The sequence below is a fragment of the Chinchilla lanigera genome, unplaced genomic scaffold, assembly GCF_000276665.1.
Source record: "Chinchilla lanigera isolate Chin_1 unplaced genomic scaffold, ChiLan1.0 scaffold00173, whole genome shotgun sequence".
Lineage (NCBI taxonomy): Eukaryota > Metazoa > Chordata > Mammalia > Rodentia > Chinchillidae > Chinchilla > Chinchilla lanigera.
In genome coordinates this window covers 36985-44493 of record NW_004955574.1, presented here as the reverse complement: position 1 = coordinate 44493, position 7509 = coordinate 36985, and the positions used below count along the sequence as shown (strand labels likewise).

General features: G+C 48.2%; 1 pseudogene; it reads right to left on the bottom strand.

The window, feature by feature from the left end:
* Positions 1–6: 6 nt before the first annotated feature.
* On the bottom strand, positions 7–1281 carry LOC102015673 (annotated as a pseudogene).
* Positions 1282–7509: the final 6228 nt, after the last annotated feature.

The window sequence follows — 7509 nt, the reverse complement described above, 5'->3', positions numbered from 1 at the left end:
TCCTCCTGCCTCAGCCTCTGAAGTGCTGGGACTGCAGGTGCACGCCACCACATTGGGCATCCCAAGTCAGGCTCTCTGGAGCACTGCCCCTGTGAGGACAGCATCATCTCCAGTGAGGCCACCTCTTAAAGGCTCTACCACCTCCACACACCTCACTGAGGACCAAGCTCCCAGCACCTGTATCCTTGGGGTACAGATCACATCCAGACCTCAGCAGGGAGCCCCCCAGGATACCCCCAGAAGAGGCGTGGGGAGGTGGAGGTCAGCCTCATCTCCCAGGCTGCTCGCCTGCCCTGTCTGCCCTCCTGCCTGGCCCTACACCCAGGTGGCCTGCCGTCACCTCCCCGGGGTTGCCAGCCCCCACCCTGTCCCTGTAGCCCCTGGCAGGCCGACCCTGTCTGTCCTTCTTGGCTTGCTCTCCATGTCCCGCTTCCCCCTCGGTCCCTCACCTCGCCCGCCTGGTCCTGGGGCTCCTGCTGGGTTCAAAAGCGAACATTACAGGCACACAAACCTCAGATGCCCAGGTGACAGCCCCGGCGGGGTCGCTCAGATTCACATTATGCAGAGGCCTTGAATCGCCCCAAACTGCCAAGGCTTCATCTAGTGATGTTGTTCTGGTGTAGTCTCAGAGGCTGCGTGGCCGTCCTCAGGCGTGGCCCTCTTGTCCGTGTTGCAGCAGTGTCCCATGGACACCTGCGGTGATGGCTGCTCCAGTTCAGAAAGTCCAGCTTGGGGACAAAGGCCAGGCGGCCGCAGTCAGCATAATCGAAGAGCATCGGATACCAGTCAAGGCCGGCAGCCGCAACACTGTTCTCAGAGACAAACAACACACTCAGGCGTGGAAGGAACTTGGCTTTCAGAGCGGAGACCTGCTCGCTTTTTGAGGCATCAGCAACACACACGGTGCTGTCACAGCTGCCCCAGGCCAGGCAGCTCCCACTGGCAGAAAAGCCGATCCCATGGACCCAGGCACCACTGCCACTGCCACCGAACTCTTACATCAGCTGGCCAAAGGGCACCTTGCTGCCTCAGGGTGTACTGGCTGGCTTTTCTGCCACTTCTTTAGTGTAGGCAGAAAACACCCTGCATCTGAAGTCACATGACCCTGCTGCCAGCGAAACACCACTGAGGACTGCGAGCCGGTCGGCTTACCCGGCGGTTGTTTTCAGACTTGAAGTAACAAACAGACATCAGCTGTGCTCCACTTCCCACAGCAAATTTGTTCTCTAGAGGGGACCACTTCACAAAAGTGGCTGCATGTTTTCTCCTCAGGATCACCATCTTTCTTTTTCTTTATTTATTTGTATTTTTGAGACAGGGTCTCCCTATGCAGTTCAGGCTGGCCTTGAGCTCACTTTGTAGCCCAGGCTGGTCTGGAACTCGCAATGATCCTTTTGCCTCAGCCTCCCGAGTGCTGGGATTACAGGCATGCGCCACCACACCTGGCATCTTTTTTTTTTTTTCCTCCTGGTAGCAGGAATCGAACACACGACCTTGTGCTTGCCAGGCAGGTAATTTGCTGCTGAGCTAAATCCCCAGCCCCCGCATCTTTCTTTTTTTAATTTCTTTTTTTTTCTTTTTTGGTACCAGAAATCCAACTCAGGGCCTTGTACTCGCTGTTGAGCTACATGCCTGGCCTGGCCCAGGATCACCATCTTTCTGACTCCAGACCTAGACACTACAGTTGGCTCCAAAAGTGTCAGTGCAATCCTGTGCTCCTTGAGTGTGTGAGCAGCCACCCAGTGGCTCCCACTGTTCTTACAGACATGAGGGTCGTGATTCTCAGGGCTACGGGCAGTCTGGGTGCAGCCCTTGTTCCAGGCGTGCTGCGTGAGGCTATAATGAGCACTGAGGCAGGGACGGATTCTTAACGTTTTCAAAGGACAGAAAGCGGTGCTGTCTTCTACCTGAGCGTGGGTTGCAGAACTGTCAAGGGCCTAGAAGATTTACATCTCTTTTCTTTTTTTGGTACCGGGAATAGAACTCAGGATCTTGTGCTTGGCAGGCAGGTGCTTATGCCGCTGAGCTACATCCCCGGCCCCTACCTCAGCTTGGGTGGTCTGCAAGGGCTTGAAGCGGAGAGTTCCAGGACCTCCCTTTGCAATCTTACACCATCTCAGGTCTTTATCTTTCTGTTGATGTGACAGTGACACAACTCAAAATGAATCCTTCTATGTGGATAAGTCAGCAGCATTTAGTGCAGTCACAGTATTGTGCAAACTTCACCACTGTCTAGTTCCAGAACATTTTCCTCACCCCAATTAAAACCTGTTACCATTTTAAAAAATTTTTTATTTTATTGTATTTTATTTTTTTGTCTTTTTGAGACAGGGTCTCGCTATGCAGTTCAGGCTGGACTTGAGCTCACTTTGTAGCTCAGGCTGATCTCAAACTCATGACGATCTTCCTGCCTCAACCTCTGGAGTGCTGGGATTACAGGTGTGTGCCACCATGCACCGCAAAACCTGCCACCATTAAGCAGTGCCCCCACCCATCGCCTCCTGCCCCTGGCAACTACCAATCTGCTCTGAGGTGCCATTTTGGGGATTTTGTGTAAACGGAACAGCACACTATGTGACCTTGGCTCCTGGCTTCTTGCCTTTTGCATTTTGTATTTGTATTGTATTTGTTATTTAGTGCTTCACTTGCTGGGTCTTTGTTTTGTTTTGTTTTTTGTTTGTTTGTTTGTTTTCCGGTACCGGGAATCGAACTCACGACCTTGTGCTTGCCAGGCAGGCGCTGTGCCACTGCGCTAAATCCCCAGCCCCACTTGCTGGGTCTTGACCATGACGGTGGTTTCCTGGCTTACACCTGTGATGGGACTCATCAAATTATTCAGTTTGAGTAAACTGTTTATTGAGCAGGGCATGCCTGTAATCCCAGCACCCGGGAGGCTGAGGCAGGAGGATCACTGGATCACAGGATCAGAGGATCACTGCAAGTTCGAGACAAGCCTGGATTACATAGGGAGACTCTGTCTCAAAGAAAAAAAAAAAAGGAAGATTCAGCATTGTACAGATGTCAAACCTTACTAAACTGATTTTTCAGATAAAAGAAAATCCCAATTATAATCCCAAAAGGTGCATGCCTGTGTGAGGGCAAATTGAGAATTGATTCTGAAGTTCACCGCAAACTGGCTGCCAGCAGGCAGAGGGCAGAGGAGGCTGCCTGCGCTCTGTGTGGCCGTGGCTATGGCACCGGCTCTCGGGAGGAAGCATAGAGCCCGCCCAGGACTGACGCACTTGGGGAACCCTGTGACCTCATCTCAGGCCTTTTGCAGTGACCCCACAAATCAGTAGCCAGGAGGTCCACAGGCAATGGAGCAAAGTCACACACTGGCCAATGGAAGCCCCACCCTGCCTGGCCCAGAGCCTGACTTCCCAGTGACCTGGCCTCTCCTGCGCACCTCCTGGGTCAGGGTCTAGCTCATGTCCATCTCCGTGCCTCTGGGTGTAGCACGCAAGGAACTGACACCGCTCTGTCTCTGTCACAGGTGTGTTCAGGTCATGTAAAAATTAAGTACTGCTGGGTGTGGTGGTGCAGACTTGTAATCCCAGTACTAGGAAGGCTGAGGCAGGAGGATGGCCATGAACTGCATAGTGAGACCCTATCTCAAAACAAAAGAATTAACCACTGTTTCAAAGCAGTTAAAGACATCATATCACAGTGATCCATACTTAACTATGTTTTAGCAGCACAATTCATAATAGGTACATAATGGAAGCAGCCTATATGTCAATGAACAGATGATTAGATAAAGAAAATATGGTATTTATGCACATGATGGAATACTACTCTGTCATAAAGAAGGATAGCCTTGAGTCATGTGCAGGAAAATGAATGCACCTTGAGACCATAATGTGAAGTGAAATGAATCAGACACACATGCTTAAGTATTACATGGTCTCTTATACAAGAATCCCAAAATATAAATAACTTACACAGCAAAACAAAAGATAAATAATAGAGAAATAGATCTTTTGCAAATGGGAAGGGGACCAATAGACATTGCCAGGAGCGCTGGGGAAAGGAATGAGGGAAGAACTAAGATGTATTCTGTTGCTGGGCGTGATGGTGCACACCTGTAATCCCAGCACTCGGGAGGCTGAGGCAGGAGGATCCTTGCAAGTTCAAGGCCAGCCTGGGCTACGAAGTGAGCTCAAGGCCAGCCTAAACTGCATAGTGAGACCCTGTCTCAAAAAGACCAAAAAATAAAAAATAAAAAAGATGTGTTGTGTACATGGACCAACTCCTCATGAGGAATGTAATTGTTATATACTGTAAACATGCACTAATAAATTTTTTAAAATAAAAAAATAAAAATTAACTACTGACAGTTTACAAAAAGGACAGTGGTGACAGGGAGGAAGGTCCTTTCTAAAGATTGCCCTAGGGTCTGTCCAGGGCCTTAAAATGCCGCTGGAGACTTTAGCCTTTACTCCCAGGGCCAGTGTGAGCCATGGCATGAGCTGAGCGAGGGAGGCCCAGGGCTTTTGATGAAGGTGAGGGATAAAAGCTAAGTTGGACCCCCATGTGGGCTTCTCTGGGGGCTGAGCTGGTCCCACGTGGCCCCAAAACCCCAGCGTAAATGTCGTGGTTAGCATAACTCTTTGGTATGGCCGAAGGCCTTAAAGACAGTCTAATCAGACTGGTCATTCCTAGGACTTAAAGATTACCTCCCAGAAGCCAAGGACAGAGGCCAGACCTCTCCTTGGATCAGGTTATTACATGACAACACAGGAAAGAAAAGTTCCCAGGACTAAAGAGAGAAGCAGCACAGACAGAAGACGGAAGAGTATAAAGTAAGGGAGAGAATGTAACTCACGCAGACCCATCTTGGTACAGTGTCAGCAGCGATCCAGGGCCCCTCGGCCATCACCGGGAAGGGAAACAGGCCTTCAAACTGCCGAGGAATATGATTCTGAACTAGTCATCTGGGGCCTAGAAACTATCATCCAGTCTAGCATGAAGATGGGAAAGGATATTTCAAATATGTAAGGATTCTGAGCTGGGGATTTAGCTCAGTGGCAAAGTGCCTGCCTGGCAAGTGCAAGGTCGTGAGTTCGATTCCTGGTTCCGAAAGAAAAACAAAAAAAAAACAATCAAATATGTAAGGATTCAACATACCTACCTACCTACCACCATTCCTCTGAAAGGTACCGAGGGTTGGTTGGTCAGGGTTTATAAAGAAATGTATTTAACACATAATTTATAGGATTATTTTATAATATTCAGCCAAAGAGTCAAATGCAAAAGAGTGCAGGAAATCTGTCCACACACTGGAGACCCACAGAATCCAGCTGAGGGCCTGGCTCCCATGGCTGTATCTTGCATGAGTGCAGCTGAAGACCTAGAGCCCATGGCAATGTCCTCCACAAGGATGAAGGATCTGTGCCAGCAGGCTGAGGGATCTGCACTGGAGCCAGGAAGTGATGCTCAAGGTAAGAACCAGAACTTCCCTGAAAAGAACCACAGTCCCACGGTCCTCAGCAACAGGGAGGATCTGAGCTCCTACAATGTTTAGAATAGCGAGTTCATAACAGAAAAGCCAGCGCGACATGCTTCTTCAGGAGAATCAACAACAAACCAACTTCCCCTGTGGTTCTCCTTTTATGCTGCTGGCAACAGTCCTCAGGTGGGCCTTCCGCACCCGGCACCATGCTGATTCAGTTCAGCTCGGGCTTACATGTTGACCATTGGTTAATCCACCACAGGGATGCACGCTAGCAGAACTAAAATGGAATTCAACAAAGGGGAGGAGCGGTGAAGACATCGTGGGAGGACAGTCCTGAAGCAGCCCAGAGAACAGCCAGTGCGTCCACAACTGCGTGACTATTCAACAAGCATAACAGAAGCAAAATGCTGATTGACCTTGCTCCTAGGAGAAGCTAGGCATCAGGGGTCATATTGTGGCCTTTTGAGAAACACATCTTAGGAAAGCTAAAAGCTCCGTATGGGAAAATCAAGCCTGAAATATAAGAAGAAAAACAAAAATGTGACCCAACACAAAGCTGTGTTTGGAGTTGCCATTTAATGTTATAGCATTGGTTTAATGAAATAAAAGTATAATTTCACTATAGATCCACCTACATAACCTTTTTTTGTCTTTTTTAGACAGGGTCTTGCTATGCAGTTCAGGCTGGACTTGAGCTCACTTTGTAGCCCAGGCTGGCCTCGAACTTGCAAAGATCCTCCTGTCTCAGCCTCCCAAGCACTGGGATTACAGGTGTGTGCCACCACACCTGGTTTACATAACCTTAATATTACACAAACTCTCTGATTTCACCTTCAGACTCAGCCTGTGGACAAAGCACTGAAGATTTATTAGAACCCCAGCAAGTCACATTGGTAGTATAAAAATAAGAATACAGCAGACAGGGCAGGGGATGTAGCTCAGAGGGAGAGCCTATGTCTAAAACGTCAAAGCCTAGGTTCTGTCCCCGTATCCTCAGCACTGCCACCCATGCATATAGATCAGACAGACCATGGCTGAGATAGAGCAGTGGGGTAATAGAGTAGAAGGGAGGGGAGTCCAGTTCATGTGCTTTACAGGACCAGGTGTCAGCAAAGCGAGGCTGTACACGTATTTATTTATTTATTTATTTTGTTTGTTTGTTTGTTTTTTCTAGTACTGGGGATCAAACTCAGGACCTTGTGCTTGTCAGTCAGGTGCTCTGCCACTGAGCTAAATCCCCAATCCCCTGTAGACATATTTGGATGACAAAGGTTACCGATACATGGCAAATAATTTAAAAAATTATTTGTAAAAATTGGGAGGCTAAGGAAAGGACACAGAATATGTGATAAATTCCATGTGTCAAGGGGTGGGCGGTAGTGAAAAATCAAGTCACAGGGTTTTTGTTTGGTTTGTTTTAGTATTTCTGAGATAAAGTCCTGATATATAATTCAGGATGAACTTGAACTCAGGCTGGCCTTCAGCTCACAGTCTTCCTGTCTCAGCTTCCCCCTGGAGGAGTAGGCATGCACCGTTATGCTCAGCTTAGTCACAGCATTTTTAAAAATGTGTTGGGGCCGGGGATATAGCTCAGTGGCATAAGCACCTGCCTGGCAAACACAAGATCTTGAGTTTGATTCCCAGGATCCCCCCAAAAAATAAATAAATAAAAATAAAAATGTGTTATACTAGGCAAGTCCCATACCTAAACCTATAGTCCCAGTGACTGGGGAGGCTGAGGCAGGAGGATTGATTGAACCCAGGAATTCAAGACCAGCCTGGGCAATATAGCAAGATCTTACCTCTAAATAAATGAATGTAAAAGAAATAGGTCCAGAAAAGATAAAAAGGGGTTAACCCTAATTAAGGAGCAGGACTAAAGTGGAGGAAGGAAGGTAAACTTCTGTTTTTGTCTTTATTTTATTCTATCTATGTAGTTTTTTTGTTTGTTAGTTTGTTTCACTATGTAGCTCTGACTGGCTTTGGACTTGAAGGAATCCTCCTGCTTCAGCCTCCCAGGTGGGATTACAGGCGTGCACCACGAAGACTGGCTT